Source organism: Microcebus murinus, chromosome 13 (assembly GCF_040939455.1).
Source record: "Microcebus murinus isolate Inina chromosome 13, M.murinus_Inina_mat1.0, whole genome shotgun sequence".
In the NCBI taxonomy this organism is placed as follows: Eukaryota; Metazoa; Chordata; class Mammalia; order Primates; family Cheirogaleidae; genus Microcebus; species Microcebus murinus.
This window is the reverse complement of record NC_134116.1, coordinates 4,176,727-4,195,639: the sequence shown is the minus strand read 5'-3', so window position 1 is coordinate 4,195,639 and position 18,913 is coordinate 4,176,727. Positions and strand designations below refer to the sequence as shown.

Below are 18,913 nucleotides of genomic sequence, written 5' to 3'. Positions count from 1 at the left end.
CCAAGCCTATGGATAAAAGGGGTCTATTTCCCCTGTATCTTTGGATCTTCATTCTGAAGGCTCCCGTATACACACATTAAACAAATTTGTATACATTTTCCCGCTTAAACTACCTTTTGTGGGTTGATTATTAACAAATCTTTAGAGGGCCAAAGGTAGTGTGCACTCACACCCCTACACCCTAGCCCTACATAGCATATGGTTATAAAAGATAAGAATTATTTTAGTATTACTTTAATTGTTAATCTTCTTTGATACTCAGCAAAACTCAACAAGTTGTTTTATTTTTAAAAGAATAGTTGCAATTTGGCATTTAAAACTATATTAATGAACTTTTCATATTCTGACCTAAATCTCTTTAGCACTCCGACTGTACCTTTTATACAAACATGATTATGTGACATCATATATTGATCAGCTGGAAAATACTGGTTCACAGAGTGGATCTTCCTAACCTAACCCCTTTCATTATACAATGCTCAAATAATTCATATTTATTAATATTACTAGTAATCTCATCAGAAAGTATTCAAGTATTGGGAAAATTTCAAGCTCATGTGGGGAATACAAATTTCTAAAATTCTAATTTTGACTTGAAACTCAAACGTTGTCACGAATAACTCATTTTGTATGTGGTTTTCACTTCATTCATTTTTGAAAAAAATGTCTGCCAAGCCCCAAAATCCAATTACCTCTAGTCTGCCTGTTAGGAATAATCCCTATTTATTTCTGACAGGTATGTCTTACTTTTAATCCATGTTATTCTTGATGAATCTAGGTAGGAGTTAATTAATTTGACTGACCTTTTAAAAATTGATGAATCTACATAGGAGTTAATTTTATTGATCTTTTAAAAGCAAACTTTTGGTTTTTGTCACATTTTCCTTTAATTTATCTATTTCTTACATCATTGACTTCTACTCTTTATTATTATTTTTCTTCTATTTACTGGAGATTTATTTTCTTTTATTCTAGATTCTTGATATGGAAATGCAGACTGCATGATGCAATATTTATAATGTTCTATAACAAGAAAAATAGACTGGTAAAACAAAGATAAACAATCTAGAAATTTCCTGTATGAAGGAAATGAGGATGAATTTCCTGTATGAGGAGGTGAGGATTAACTACAAAAAACCAAGGGGCCTCTCTAGGATGATGATATTATGCAATACCTTGCCAGTGGGTCGAGTTGCACTGGTGTTTATATTGGTTAACTTTATTGAATGGCATGAATTTAGTTTGATGTATCTAATTGTAAATTTTTTAGCCCCCCAGAAAGAAGGAAATCTTGCTATTTGCAACAACATAGATTAACCTGAATGACATTATGCTACGAGAAAGAAGCTTGACATGGAAAGCAATTTATGGCATGATCTTACTTGTATGTGAAATGTAAAACAACAACAACCTAGAAATACAGAGTAGAATGGTGGTTACCAGGAGCAGAGTACAGGAGAAATGGGGAGATGTTAGTGAAATGGTACAAAGTTGTAGTTATATGATTAAGTCTAGAGATCTAATGTTACATCATGAGGACTACAGTTAATAATTTGTATAGATTATAGTGTACAAACTATTTTCATTGTGTACCAGAAATTTGCTAAGAGTATAGATTTTGTTTTTTCTTGCCACAAAAAAGGTAACAATGTGAGATGATGGGTATGTTAATTTACATGATTTTAGCAATTATTTCACTATGTATATGTATACCAAAACATTATTTTGCACACCTTAAAATTTATTCAGCAAAAAAATAAAAAATAAAAACAATAAATAAAATTTTAAATATATCAGTTTAACATGATAAAATTTAATCTCTTGCTCATCTTCAGACATAGTCACCCGTAATGTACAAAGTGCTACCCCAATAATGTATTCTGAGTGTTTGTGTGCATGTGTGCATTTCATATTCCATCTAGTTGTGTGTCTGTGTGTTATAGTTTATATATGGATTAATTTAATTTTATTCCCTGAAAATACTATGCAAATAAAGAAAAGTTAAATGGACAAATCATCTGATAAACGCTAGAGAAGTGGATCTCAAAAAGCAAACATGACTGAAGCACTTGCTTGTCAGAAGACATATACTGAAATGGAAAGTGAGGATTCTAAATAGGGATCTTAAATAAATTAAAACATCCTTTAGAGGACAATTACTCACCCCTGAATGTAGTTATTAAGCATTGATTCTCAATCCAAAGAGCCCAAGAAATTTCCTACATAAAGTGAAAATTCAAAGAACAGTGATACTGACTTATAGTTTTATTTTCTTTCTGGCTTTGATATCAGGGCAATGTTGACCTAATAAATTGAGTTTGTAAATATTCCATCATCTTCAATTTTTTGTAAGAGTTTGAGAAAGATTGGTATTAATTCTTCATTAAATGGTGAAGGCATCTGGTCAGATAGGGACATTCTGTAAGTATTTGGGAAGATTTGTGTTCTGTTGCTGTTGTATGGAATCTTTTCCTCATGTCTCTTAGGTCGATTTGACCTACACTGTTGTTTAATCCACTGCTTTTTAAAATTTACTTTCTGTCCAGATGATTTATCCATTATTGAAAGTGGGATATTGTAGTCCTCTACTATTATTCTCTTGCTGTCTATTGTTCTCTTTAGTTTTGTTAAATATGATTTATACATTTAGGTGTTCCAATGTTGGGTGTCTATACATACATATATAATTGTTATGCCCTCTTGTAACAGTTTTTTGGCTTAAAGTCTGTTTTGTCTTACTAGGTTGTATGTTTATAGGAATTTATACATTTCTTCTAGTTTATCTAAGTTTTTGGTGTATAATTATGCATAATAGTCTATGAGTTTTTTTTAAATTTCTGGGTCATGAGTTGAAATGTCTCTTCTCTCATCATTATTTTATTTATGTGAATTTTCACTCTTTACTTCTTAGTATAGATAAGTTTTGATATGCTTCTTGTCTTTGTCCTTTGACACATTAGTTGCTCAAGAGCATGTTGTTTTAATTTCTACCTATTATGAATGTTTTGGTTTTCCTTCTGTTACTGATTTCTAGTTTTATTGACACCAATAACATAAAATGTGTGTGGGGAGAAAGTAAAAAGGTTGAGTTTTTTTGAGTGATCAAAGTTAAGATGTTATCAACTTAAAATAGTCTGTTATAAGATGTTTTACATAAGCCTGAAGATAACAAAGGAAAAACCTTCAGTAGGTACACAAAAGATAAATAGAAAGGCATCAAGAAAACCACTACAAAAATCATAAAACACAAAGGAAGACAGAAAAGAGGAAGAAAAGAACCAAGGAACTACAAAAATTAGAAAAAAATGAACAAGATGGAAGTATCAAGTGCTTACTAAGCAATACTTAATTTAATGTAAATGGATTAAATTTTCCAATTGAAAGAGATAAAGACTCAAAAAAGTGACATTTTTACAAAAAAGACAAAAAAAGATCCACTATATCCTGCATATAAGAGATTCACTGTAGCTTTAAGGACACAGAGAGGCTGAAAATGAAAGAATATAGAAAAGTCTTTCAATGAAAATGGTAACAAAAAGACTGCAGGGGGGGCTATAATTATATCAGACAAAACAGACTTTAAGCCAAAAAACTGTCACAAGAGACAAAGCTCATTATATAATGATAAAAAGGGTCAATTTATCAAGAGGGCATAACAATTATATATGTATGTATAGACACCCAACATTGGAACACCTAAATGTATAAATCATATTTAACAAAACTAAAGAGAACAATAGACAGCAAGAGAATAATAGTAGAGGACTATAATATCCCACTTTCAATAATGGATAAATCATCTGGACAGAAAGTAAATTTTAAAAAGCAGTGGATTAAACAACAGTGTAGGTCAAATCGACCTAAGTGACATGAGGAAAAGATTCCATACAACAGCAACAGAACACAAATCTTCTCAAATACTTACAGAATATTCTCCAGAATAGAGCATCTGTTAGGCCACAAAACAAGTTTTAACCAATTTAAGAAGACTGAAATCTTATCAAGTAACATTTCCAATCACACTGTCATGAAACTAGAACTAAGTATCAGGAGAAAAATTCACAAATATGTGGAAATCAAACAACACAATTCTGAAAAACCAGTGGGCCAAAGAAGAAATGGAAAATAAACCTAAAACCATCTGGAGACAAATGAAAATAGAAACAGCACACCAAAATGTACAGCATGCAACTAGGGCAGTAAGACAAAGGAAGCTCAAAGTGATAAATGCCTACATTAAAATAGAAGAAATATCTCAAAAAACAAAACAACAAAAACCATGCAACCTAACTTTACACCTCAAGAAACTAGAAAAAGGAGGCGAATCCAAGCGCAAATTAGCAGAAGCAGGGGAGGGAATAATAAAGGTTAGAGCAGAAACATAAAATTGAAAAGATCAATAAAAATAATGATTGGTTTTTTTAAAAGACAAACAAAACTGATAAACTTTCAGGTAAACTAAGAAAAAAGGAATGAAGACTCAAATAAATAAATTTAAGTGAAAGAGAATATATTATAACTGATATTAAAGAAATGCAAAGGGTTGTAAGAAACCTTACATGACAATTATACATGAACAAATCAGTTAACCTAGAAGAAATGCATAAATTCCTTGAAACAAAACTTACCAAGCCTGAATCATGAGAAATAGAAAATATGAACAGACAAATTAAATTACTTATTAATGGAGAACGAATTATTAAACAAAAATATCCCAATAAAGAAAGCCTAGGTCAGATGTTTTCACTGGTGAATTCTACCAGCTATAAACAAGATTCATCGCCTATCATTCTCAAACTCTTCTAAAAATCTGAAGAGGAAGGAGCAATTCCACACTCATTTTGCAAGGCCAACAAATAAAGCAAAGTACAGGCAATACCCCTGATGAAAATAGATGTAAAAATCTTTTTTTTCCCACTTTCATCAGTATTTTTTTATTATAAGTTACCATAATGATTAGCATCTGGAACATTCTGGAGGTCAGGGTAATCATGCTTGCTTTTTTTTTTTATTTCATCATATTAGGGGGTACACATGTTAAGGTTACATATATTGCCCTTGCCTCCCCTCCCCCCTTGAGTCAGAGCTTCAAGTGTGTCCATCCCCCAGGTGGTGCACATCGCACTCACTATGTATGTATATACCCATCCCCTCCTCCCCTCACACCTGGCCGATACCCGATAAATATGGGTTTTTCTTTGACAATTTGGTTACATTTTATATCTTTGCCTCTCCCTAGGAAGGGTTAGAGGTATGCCCTTCCCCTCCACAATGTTCACCACATCTCTAAGATGTGTCAAAATATAAGCAAATCAAATCCAACAGCAAATCAATTCTGCTATGATCAAGGTGGATTGCACATTTGATGCAAATGTGGTAGAACATATGCAAATCAATAAATGAGATACACTGCATTAAGTGAATAAAGGATAAAAATCACGATCATCTTAATAGATGAAGAAAAAATTTGGCAAAATCCAACATTTTTTCCTGATTAAAAGCTTTTAACAAATTTGGTATAGAAGGAATATGCCCAACATAACCATGCCACACATGACAAGAACACAACATACACAATGGTGAGGACCTGAAAACTTTCCCTCCAAGATTGGAAAAAAGATAAGGATGCCCACTCTCACCCCTTTTATTCAACATAGTACTGGACATCCTACCAGGGCGATTAGGCAAGAAAAATAAATTTAAAAGACATTAGAATTGGAAAGGAAGACACAAAATTATCTCTGCAGATGATATGAACTTATATTTAAAACAAACATCATGGAGTACCACTCAGCCAAAAAAAAAAGAAAAAGAAAAATGGGGAACTAATACCTTGTAACAACTTGTGTGGAACTGGAGACCATTCTTCTAAGTGAAATCGCAAGAATGGAAAATCAAACACCATATGTACTCACTATTAAACTGGAACTAATCGGTCAACACTTATCTGCACATATGGAAGTAAAACTCAACAGAAATCAAGCGGGTGGGAGAGGTGAGGCGGGGTTGGGTAAATACACACCTAACAGCACACTATTTGGGCAATGGGCACACTTATAACATTGACTCAAACTGTGCAAAAGCAATACATGTAACCAAAATGTCTGTGCCCCTGCAACATTCTGAAATTTAAAAAAATGAAAATAAATAAATAGAAAAAAATAAAACAAACACCGAACTATTTTTGTCAAAGATATTGGCCTATAGTTGTCTTGCCTTGTGGTGTAGTTGCTGGCTTTGGTATCGGTGTGATGCTGGCCTTGTAAAAGGAGTTTGGAAGTACTCTTTCTACTTCAGTTTCTTGAGAGAGTTTAAGTAAGATTGGCGGGGGCGGGGAGGAGGAAGAGGTGGCTGTGGATGTCACTGCTCCCAGCTGGCTGGGAGCACCCATCCTGGACCTGTGCTGAGGCCCACACCAACTGTGTGGCCCCTTGAATCAGCATGTAATTCACCATAGATTTACTGTTCACCCTGTCATCAAAATGCAAGACAGGCCTCTGGATCAATCAGATTTAGCCAACAAATAGCGCTGGAAGCATTAGTATCATGTCATCAACTGCTAATAGTAACTCCATAGCTGGTTCTGCTACTAGTAACCCTCTTGCTTTCAGTGGCCTTGGAGGATTTGCAGGTCTGAGTAGCTTGTGTTTGCATACTACCAACTTATCTGAACCATAGAGCCAGATGTGGCAACAACTTTTGTTCATCCCTGAAATGATGGTCCAGATCATGAAAAATCTCTTCCTTGCATGCTCTCAAATCCTGACCTGATAAGACAATTAACTGTGGTCAATCCACAAATGCAGTAGTTTATACAGAGAAACCCAGAAGTTAGTTATATGCTGAATAACCCAGATACAATGAAACAAATGTTGGAACTTGCCAGGAATCCGGCAATGATGCAGGAAATGATGAGAAACCAGGACTGATCCTTGAGAAATCTAGAAAGCAACCCTGGGGAATACAATGTTTAAGGTACATGGACAGGGATATTCAGGACTGCTGCGCAAAAGCAGTTAGGTGATAATCCATTTTCTCCCTTAATGAGCAGTACATCCTCAGGTGAAGGTAGTCAATCTTCCCACACAGAAAAGTAGAGTTCTGTTACCTAATCCATGGGCTCCTCAGGTCTCCCAGAGTTCATCAGCTTCCAGCAACACTGCCAGCAACTTTGGGTGGCTCTTGGGGCAGAGTACCAGTGTGCCAAATGTGTTGTCTGGAGTACAAGTTAGTTATGTTCAACACGCCAGAAATGCAGAGCTTGTTGCAACAAATAACTGAAAACCCACAATTTATGCAAAACATGTGATCTGCCCTTTCCATGAGAAGCATGATGCAGTTACTAAGCCAGAACCCTGACCTTGCTGCATGGATGCAGAATCCTGACAGTGTTAAACTCTGAGCAATGCAGGCCGTGTTACAGATTCAACAGGATTCACAGAATTAGCAACTGGAACTCTGGCTTCATTCCAGGGTTTACTCCTGGCCTGGTGGGATTAGGACTGCAGTCCCCAACCCTCTGGCCCATTGCTGGTCCATGGTCTGTTAGGAAACTGGCCATGCATCACCGCCTTAGCTCTATACCACACCTCCCCCAGCCCATGACACCCCACCCCCTTCACTTTTTAAATGTATATATACAACTTGATTTTTCGACCTGTGCACTTTTGTTGGGAGATTTTTTTCTACCTCCATTTCTTTTTGTTGTTGTTGTTACTAGACTCTTAAGGCTTCTATTCCTTCTTGATTTAGTCTTAGTAGGTTGTATGGTTCTAACAATTTATTCATTTCCTCTAAGTTATCCAATTTGTTGGCATATAATTTTTCATAATAGTCCTTTAGGATACTTTCTATTTCTGAGTCATTCATTGTATTGTCTCCACTTTCATTTTTTATTTTAATTTTTTGAGTCTTTCCTCTTATTTTCTTAGTAGTCTAGCTAAGGGTGTGTTGATTTTGTCTAATTTTTCAAAAGTACAACTGTTAGATCTGTTGATTTTTTTCTATAATTTTGCCATTCTCTATGTGCTTTAGATATATAGATATATAGTCTCTATATAGTCTAGGTATACATCTAAATGCTTATAATGTATAAGCTATATATACACACATATACATAAGCCTTTATTTCTGATACCTATACAGTTTATTAATATATAATCTTCAATTTTATTAATTACAGAAAAATACTTATATCTATGGATAAGTCCATCCACATCCATAACATGTACAAGTTAAATTCTGTGTCAGAGATGCAATCTATCAGAGAGTTATCAGCACAAATGAAAGATAATTGATACATGCACAACATTGGAGGCTGGGATTATTATCTTGTGGTCATGAAAAAAATAGATATGAACAATACATAATAATATCTAACATAGTAACAGATCTTACTAATAAAGGTTTAACAATTAGTAGGAATATAAATCATATAGAGAGACAAAGATTAGGAACATGGTGATAAAATGGCTGAATTCAACTACTGACATTCTTGCACTTGGGAGATGAGTAAGATGCGATGGGCTGAGATAAAGGAAATCCTGTTCATGAAAAACTGGTAGCTAGTGATGAAAACAGATAGGAAAGAAACAGAATTTGAACCTGAATGACTCCTGTCAGAGAGAAAGTAGATTTTACTCTCAATACCCTTAAAAACTCCTTATGCAATTATTGTTTGCATATGAACATTTGCATATAATTTCTTGTATAAGTCTTATTTGTACTATGCTATATGTATTTGTATATATATTATTGTTTGTATATTTAGATATAAACTTTCTTTATATCAAAAAATAATTATGAAACCGTAAAAAACAGTTACATGTTAAGAAAAGTAGTATATATTTTTAGAATTGGACATAACTGAGATTTCATTCCAGCTTTGTACCCAGTGTGTATGTAGGAAAATTATTTATCTTTCAAGACTTTCCTCTAATTAGAACACAACAGAAACAGTACAAGAAATTCACTATAAAACACATCATAGTTAACCATACAAAAAGGGTGAGTATAAGAAATAATAACTTATTCAAGCTAAGCTTTTGTTCAAATGATTAATTGTGGTGCATTTATTTATGTATCTAGCTCCTTTATTTATCAAAATGACCAGATGACTAATATTTGACATTTTTCTCAATTTTGTGGTACCATTTTATGAATAATTATTTTTCCACTTTGATTATTAAAATATTAATTTCAAATCAAACAAACAAAAGCTTTTCAGAGGAACTGGGACAATCTATTAAACATTCTGCCCAGAGCACTCTTAATCTCTCTGTTTCTCAGACTAAAGATAATGGGATTCATGAAGGGGGGCACCATGGTGTAAAACATGGCTGTGAGGAGGCCCTGAACGCTGGGTGCATGTGAGACAGGGCCCAAACAAACAAACAGTGATGACAGTACAAATAGAATAAGAGTAACTATTTGAGGGGAACAGGTTGACAGGGCTTTGTTCCTGGCCTCTAAAGAGCACATCTTGAGCACAGTTGAAAAGATGTGAACATACGAGGTGAATAAGATAGCAGAACAGAATAAAACCATGCAAGCACTCACAGCAAGGGCCACAGACTCAGAAAACTGCACAGCCTGGGAAGAGATGCTCATGACTTGAGGTACATCACAGAAATACTGATGGACCACATTGGACTCTGTGAAGGGAAGTCTGAATATGGTTCCTGTATGGATAGTGGAATAGATCAGTCCACTGGCCCACGAGCCACCTGCTGCCTGTGCACACAGATGTTGAGTCATGGTGAGCCCATAGTGCAGAGGGTGGCAAATGGCAACATAGCGGTCGTAGGACATGACCACAAGGAAAAAGAACTCTGTGGATCCAAAGAAGATAAATAGAAAAGTCTGAGTGGCACATGCTGGAAGAGAAATCCATTTACTGCCTGTCAGGGAATTCACAATTGATTTGGGAACAGTAACTGAAATGTAACCAAAATCTACAAGGGATAAATTGCCTATAAAGAAGTACATTGGGAAGTGAAGTCGTGAGTCTATCACAATGACAACAATGGTCAGAAGATTTCCAACCAGGGATCCAAGATAAATTGCTAAGAACAATAGACCTTGCAAGGCCCGGAGTTCCTGGGAGCCTGAGATATCCATGAGAATAAATTCTGTGAAGATGGTGAGGTTGCCCATGTCTGCTAATATGCTGTGGTAATCTGCAGTCAATGGATAAAGTGATAAGATGATGTTATAAACAAAATGGAGAAAGAACAACATTGGAAATGAATTGGCTTATTGAATTTAAAAACGTATTCCTTATATACGATTGTTATTTAATTTAGTGTTCTTATGGAGTGAACAAAAGCATCAAGATATAGGAAAACAAAAATATTCTAACAACATTGAATAACATCAGTATGCATTAGAAAACTTTTTGTTTTGTCAATGGGATGTAAAAATAAAAATATATTCTCAGAAAGGAATGAACAGCAACATAAAAAACAGACATACTTGAGGACTGCCAGGTGAGGTCTCTCTTGCACATCAGTGTCTCCCACAAAGACACACTGGCATAAAGCCCAATGCCATTATTCAGTCTTCTTCAGTGAGTGTGATCCAGAAGGTTCTTTCTCACAAGTGTATTTTCATTCTTAGCCACATGAAGAAATGTCCTTTGAGGAGGACACTGTAGTACTTGTATCTTTGGTAAGCCTCGGGGGAAATAGTAATTGCAGTCTCATGGAAAGCTAAGGATCCTTCAATAACTTGTTTCCACAGTTCTTTGGGCAATCTATTAAGATTAATTAGATTGATAATAGGCTACTTTAAAAGATAACCCAAGGATAGGAATTTGTAAGATTCCTCTCAAGAGCACAAGTTTTCCATAATAGTTTCTGGGTCAGAGGTGATTCAATGCTTAAATAAATTTATCTAAAAATTGTGTGTAAATAAGGTAAAATAAGCAATATGTAAGTAAAACTGAATCAATGTGCTTAACGCTCACTAAACTAAGTTAACTGAGGGTGTCTAAAATAGTCTCAAAGTCACCAACATAAATGTTAAAACTTATACAGTAATTTAGAAAAATGCTAGCCAAGAATGAAACAAGATCATGACTATTAGGGTAAACTTAAGCTCCTAATTTAAAATTTAGAATAATCCCTGATCTTTAGCTACTACTGAAATGCTTTTATGGAAAGTAGTTGAACTGACAAAATTTTGAGATGGTTCTGATGATTCTCACAAAGAAATAAAAAGAAAAAAAATTAAGATAAATTCAGGAATAATAAATCTTAAAGTCATATATCCCAAGGGAAGGTCCCAAGAAGCATGAGTCCAGACAGGAAACATGCCATATGAGGCACATTTACTGTATAAAATAATATGGGGCTATAGTTTTCTTTTTTGCTATTGTTGTATCTTTGTCTGGTTTGGGTATCAGGGTGATACTGGCCTTGCAGAATGAGAATGGAGGAATTTATTCCTCTCCAATTTTTTGGAATAGTTTTAAAAGCATTGAAATTAGATCTTCTTTAAATGTTTGGTAGAATTCAGCAGTGAAACCATCAGGTCCTGGGCTTTTATTTGATGGGAAACTTTTCATTACTTACTGAAACTCATTACACATAATTGGTCTGTTCAAATTTCCTATAGACCAGCATTCCTGATGAACATAGACGTAACAATCCTCAAAAAATACTAGCAAACCAAATTCAACAGAACATTAAAGAGATAATTCACCATGACCAAGTATTAATAAAATTTATTCCAGGGATGTAAGCATGGTTCAACATATGCAAATCAATAAAAGTAATACATCACATTAACAGAATCAAACAGAAAAATGTATGATCATTTCAATAGACACAGAAAACACATTTGATAAAATTCAACATCCCTTCATGATAAAAACTCTCAATAAATTAGGCATAGAAGGAACTTATCTCAACACAATAAAGGCCATATATGACAAACCCACACCTAACATTATACTGAATGGGGGATAACTAAAAGCTTTTTCTCTAAGATCTGAAAAAAGACACAGATGCCCACTTTTACCAATTCCTTTAAACATAGTACTGGAAGTCCTAAACAAGAGCAATTAGGCAAGAGAAACAAATAAAGAGCATCCAAATTGGTAAGGAAGAAGTCAAATTGTCTCCACGATTGTCATGATTGTATACATAGAGAACCCTAAGGACTCCACCAAAAAATGGTTAGAACTAATAAACAAATTCAGTAAAGTTACAGGATGCAAAATAAACATACAAAAATTTGTAGTGTTTCCACATGCCAATAATGAACAACCTGAAGAAGAAATAAAAAAATCAATCCCGTTTACAATACCTACACAAAAGGAAATAGAAATAAATTTAATGAAGGAGGTGAAAGATCTCTAAAATTAACACTATCAAACACTGATGAAAGAAATTGAAGAGAACACAAATAAATGGAAAGATATTCTGTGTTTATGGATTCGAAAAATTAACATTGCTGAAGTGTCCATACTACACAAATTGGTCTACACATCCAATGCAATCCCTACCAAAATACCAATGACATTCTTTCCAGATTTAGAAAAAAAAAATCCTAAAATTTGTATGGAACCACAAAAGACCCACAAAGTCAAAGCAATCTTGAGCAAAAACAATAAAGCTAGAGGCATCACACTACTTGACTTCAAAGTACACCACAAAGATATACTAAGCAAAACAGCATTATGTTGGCATAAAAATAAACTCATATAATACAGGAAAGTAGACCCCCAATGGGGGGTTGGGCTGAAGGCCAAGTGGGTTCTTGGCTTCACATAGCAAAGAATTCAAGAGCAAGCTGACAGAGTAAACCAAAAGCAAGTTTATTAAAGTAACAAAGAAATAAAAGGAAGACTTGCTCCATAGGTAGAGCAGTGGCTATCTCTCAGAGCAAAAGAGAGTAGCACTTTGTGATTTTCCAGTGTCTTATTTTATACTTTCTATTTAATTTTATGTTAAGTGGAGGGAAGATTATTCATAAGATTTTTGGGAAGGGGGTGGAAAGTTTCTGATACTGAGGGTCCTTTTCCTTTCTAAACCATAAAGGGTAACTTCTGAGAATTGCCATGGCATTTGTAAACTGGCATGCCCCTGATGCGAGTTCCATTTAGTATGCTAATACATTATAAGCAGGGTATGATGAGCAGTGAGGGTAACCTGAGGTCGTTTTTTGTGGCCATTTTGGTTTTAGCTGATTTTGGCCAGTTTCTCTACTGCCTCCTGTTGTATCAGAGACCTTGGTTTGCGTCTTATGACTCTTTTTTTTTTTTTTTTTTAATTTTTTTTTTATTTTGGTATATTATGGGTGTACAGATTTTAAGGTTTCAATAAATGCCCATTTCCCCCCCTCCCCCCAAAAGTCTGAGTCTCCATCATGACCATCCCCCAGATGGTGCACATCTCACTCACTATGTATGTGACTCTTTATGGAGCAGAGCCTGCTGGTTCCCTATCCCACATAACAGTGAAACAGAATAGAGAGCATGGCAATAAATTCACAACCAACCAACTGAATTTTAACAAAGTCACCAAAAATGCATATTGGGAAAAGGACCGTTTCTTTAATAAATGGTGCTTGAAAAATTGGATATCCACATGCAAAAGAATAAAACTAGACCCCTGTCTCTCACCATATACAAAAATCAACTTAAAATAGATTAAAGACCTAAATGTAAGACCTGAAACTATAAAACTTCTAAAAGAAAACATGGGGGAATGTCGCATGACATTGGTTTGAGCTAGGATTTTTTTGGATAGGAACCCAAAATCACAGGTAGCAAAAGCAAAAATAGATAAGTGGGATTACATCAAAATAAAAATTTCTGCACAACAAAGGAACAATATACTAAAGAGACAACCTACAGAATGGGAGAAAATATTTATAAACTATGCATCTGAGAAGAAATTAATATCCAGGATATATAAGGAATTCAAACAGTTCAATAGCAAAAAACAAAACAAAACAAAACAAATAATATGATTAAATATGAGCAAAGAACTTGAATAAACATTTCTCAAAAGAAGACATACAAATGACCAAAAGGCATATGAAAAAAATGTTTAACATCACTAATCATCAGGTAAATGCAAATCAAAACCCATGAGATATCATCTTACCCTAGTTAGAATGCCTATTATCAAACAGAGAAAAAACAAACAAGTGCTGGCATGGATATGGTAAAAAGAGAACCTTTATACACTTTTGGTAGGAATGTAAATTGATATAACCATTATAGAAAACAGTATGGAAGTGTTTCAAAAATCAAAAATACCATATGATCCAGCTATTCCACTCCTGAATATTTATCCAAAGGGAATGAAATCAGTATGTCAAAGAGATGTCTGCATTCTCTTGTTTAGCACAGCACTGAGATATGGAATCAACCTAAGTGTCCACCAGTAGGCAAAAAGATAAAGAAAATGTAGTGTATATACACAATGTAATACTACCCAGCTATTAAAAATAATGAAGTCTTTTCATTTGTGGCAACATGGATGAACCTGGAGCACATAGATTAAATGAAATAAGCCAGGCACAGAAAGACAAATGCTGCATATCTCAGTGATCTGTGAAATCTTAAAAAAATGATTTCATTGAGGTTCAGGGTAGAATAGTGGTTACCAGAAGCTGACGGATGTGTGGGGGCAGGGGATGATGGAAGAGATTGGTCAAGAGACACATAACTACTGTTAGGTGTAGTTCCACAGCACAGTAGGGTGACTATAGTAAATAATATTAGAGAATATATTTCAAAATGACCAAAAGAGAGGATTCTAAATGTTCTAACCACAAATAAATGATAAATGTGTGAAGTGATGGATATGCTAAATACCATGAGTTGATCGTAACACAGTGTACACGTTTCAAAATATCACACTGTTCCCATAAATATGTATAATTATGATGTGTCAATTAAAAAATAATTTTAAAAATTGGGGCTTGGGGCACATAGTAAGAAAAGTAAATGAGCTTGGAAAGTAAAACCAATGCAGGAAAATAGACCAAGAGAGTTTACCATTATTGAGTAGCTAACACTTGAACTAATTAAAAAGAAGTTTCACAGCTGTCATGCTCCAGGTTCCTTGTTGGAAATGAGCAGGAAGGGAGAATTCATTTACAACTTGCTTACTAGTGAAAGATTGAATGTTTTCCTCCTATGACAGAGAAAAGCCAAGGATGTCAATTTTCTCTGCTTGCCTTGGTGGGAATTGACATGGTTGGCTATTCTTTTTGGGTTTTATGACATTTCTCACCTTGTTACAATGGGTAGGATTATAACAAGGGTAGAATTGTTATAATGGATAGGATTATAACAAGGCAAGAAATGTCATATTAATAAAATCCATAAAGATGTAAAGAACTAAAAATGCCCCTATTCACATAATACAAGATTTTGAATATAGAAAATCCCCAAAATCTACTCCAGAAAGAAAATCTTCTGAAATCAATAAAAAAGTTTATCAATTTCACAAAATACAAGATCAAAACACAAAAATATATCATTTTTCTACATAGTAGCAATGAAAATTAGGAATCTAAAGTAAAAAAAGAGAAATAGAATTAATAATAAAACTGAATAAAAATGAAATGCTAAGGCAAATATCTAAATGCAGTATGTACAAGATCCATCTGATGCAAATTACAAAACACTGATGAAAAATATGAAATGACTAATCAAATGGAAAGAGCTAGCATGTTTATGGACTACAAAACACAGCATAACAAAGATGTAAATTTTTATATTATTTGTCTCTATGTTTAGCAGAATTCCAGTACAAAGGTATTTTTTAGAGATCTAGACAAACTAGTTGTAAAACTTACATGTAGAAGGCAATGAAAATACAATAGGCCTAATAATTTTGAAAATAATAAATTGAGATCACTCTATCCATTTTTAGGACTTACTATAAGGGCATAATATTAGGAGTTTGTGGTATTAATGAAGAGACAGACCAAAAGAACAATGGGCAAATATGGAGAGTCCAGAAACAGACACATACATGTATGGCCATTTCATTTTGGGCAAAGATATAAAAGCAGTTCAATGGAGAAAGGATACCATTTTGAACAATTGGTGTTGGAATATTTAGACATTCATATACAAAAAGTTAACCTTGAACTACTTCACACTGTTTAAAAATTAACTACGAATATTAAGTATGTCATAAAAGTATAATACTTTGAGAAGTAAACATGTAGGACATCATCATAATCTAAAATCAGAGTTTAGGAAGAGTTCTCTTTTTTTTCTGTTTACATAAAGTTTTTTTTTTTAAGGGTTTTTTTTTTTTTTTTTTTAGATTTTGGTTACATTGCATATCTTTGCCTCTCCCTAAGAAGGGTTACAGGTGTTCCCTTACCCCCACCCCCACAATGCTCACCCAATCCTAAGATGTGGGTATCCCCCCCGAATCCCTGGTGAACACTACCACCATTTGAGCATCATAGTTTTAATCAGTCAATATCAATTTGATGGAGAGTAGATGTGGAGCCCATTTTTCAGATCTTGTGTCGCTTCAATTTGAATACAGGCTTAAGCTTAATCCAGGATAGCATAAATGGTGCTAGCTCACTGTCATTTCTTAGAATTGAGTAATATTCCATTGTAAGCATATACCAAATTTTAATTATTAACTCATGAATTGATGGGCACTTAGGTTGTTTCCATGATCTTGCAATAGTGAATTGTGCTGCTATAAACATTTGAGTGCAGATGTCTTTATAATAGAAGGTCTTATGCTGTTTTGGGTAGATGCCCAACAATGTTATTGCTGGGTCGAATGGTATTTCTATTTCTAGCTGTTTGAGGTATCTCCAAATTCTTTTCCACAGATATTGCACTAATTTGCAGTCCCACCAGGAGTGTAAGAGTGTTCTTGTCTCTCCACATCCTCGCCAGCATTTGTTGTTTTGGGATTTCTTGATACAGGCTATTCTCACTGAGGTTAAGTGGTATCTCATTGTGGGTTTGATTTGCATTTCTCTGATGATTAGAGATGTTGAGCATTTTTTCATATGTTTGTAGGCCATTATTCTGTCTTCTTTGGAGAAGTTTATGTTCATTTCTGTTGCCCATTTCTTGATGGGGTTGTTTGATTTTTTCTTGTTAATTCTTTTAAGTTCTAGATAGATTCTTGTTATTGAACCTTTATCAGAGATGTAGAGAGCAAATATTTTCTCCCACTCTGTGGGTTGTCTATTTGCTCTACTGATGGTTTCCTTGGCTGTGCAGAAACTTTTTAATTTGATCAGATTCCATTTGTTTATTTTTGATGCTGCAGTGATTGCCTTAGGGGTCTTCCTCAAAAATTCTTTGCCTAGGCCAATGTCTGATAGGGTTTTCCCAACATCTTCTTCTAGGATTCTTAAGGTTTCATGCCTTAAGTTTAAGTCTGTTATCCATCTTGATTTAATTTTTGTGAGAGGTGAGAGGTAGGGATCCTGATTTCCTCTTCTGCATGTAGCTAGCCAGTTTTCCCAGCACCATTTATTGAAGAGAGATTCTTTTCCTCAATGTATATTTTTGTCAGCTTTATCAAAGATTAGGTTACTGTATACTGATGGTTTCATCTCTGGTATCTCAGATCTATTCCAGATATCTATGCTTCTGTTCTTGTGTCAGTACCAGGCTGATTTAACTATTATTGCTTTATAGAACAGCTTGAAGTCAGGAAGACTGATGCCTCCCAGTTTGTTCTTTTTACTTAAGATTGCTTTGGCTATACGAGGTTTTTTCTGGTTCCATACAAAGTGAAGAATTATTTTTTCTAGATCTGTAAAGAATGCTGGTGGTATTTTGATGGGGATTGCACTAATTCTGTAGATCACTTTAGGTAATTTTGACATTTTAATGATATTGATTCTACCAATTCATGAACAAGGTAGGTTTTTCCATCTGTTTAAATCATCTGCAATTTCTTTCTTTAGTGTTTCATAATTCTCCTTGTATAAATCTTTTGTCTCTTTCCTTAAGTAAACTCTTAGATATTAATTTTCTTTGGGGCTATAGTAAAGGGTATTGCATTTTTTTTTTTTTGAGACAGAGTCTCACTTTGTTGCCCAGGCTAGAGTGAGTGCCGTGGCGTCAGCCTGGCTCACAGCAACCTCAATCTCCAGGGCTCAGCCATCCTACTGCCTCAGCCTCCTGAGTAGCTGGGACTACAGGCATGTGCCACCATGCCTGGCTAATTTTTTCTATATATATATTTTTAGTTGGTCAATTAATTTATTTCTATTTTTGGTAGAGATGGGGTCTCGCTCAGGCTGGTTTCGAACTCCTGACCTTGAGCAATCCGCCCGCCTCGGCCTCCCAAAGTGCTAGGATTACAGGCGTGAGCCACCACGCCCGGCAGGTATTGCATTTTTGATTTGAGTTTCTGCTTGATGGTTCTTGGCATATATGAATGCTTCTGATTTGTGTATATTAATTTTATAACCTGATACTTTACCAAATTCATTCATTAAGTCTAGCAGTCTCTTGGATAAATCCATGGGGTGTTCTAGGTAAAATATCATATTATCAGTGAAGAGCGAAAGTTTGATTTCATCTGTTCCCATTTGGATGCCCTTAATAATCCTCTCTTGCCTGATTGCTATAGCTAGGACTTCAAGCACTATGTTGAATAGAAGAGGAGATAGTGGGCATCCTTGTCTAGTTCCGGTTTGAAGAGGGAATGATTTCAATTTTTCCCCATTTAGAATGATATTGGCAGTGGGTTTGTCATATATGCTTTTTTTTTCATTAACTCCATTTTAGTGCAGTTATACAACATGCAAGTATCATTCACAAAGAACTGTGACTGGAGGAATAGGGTGGTTGGCCATTCAACAAAACTCTATTACTGTGTTCCTCAAAAGAGAGGGTCACCCTATGAATCTGACAATTAAAATATCCCTAGAGTGAGACCAGGGCAAC

The 18,913-nt window shown here is 34.6% G+C and overlaps 1 pseudogene; it reads left to right on the top strand.

Annotated features, from left to right (window-relative positions):
- Positions 1–18,913, top strand: part of LOC105864411 (ubiquilin-1 pseudogene) — a 98,435-nt pseudogene that overhangs the window by 60,172 nt on the left and 19,350 nt on the right.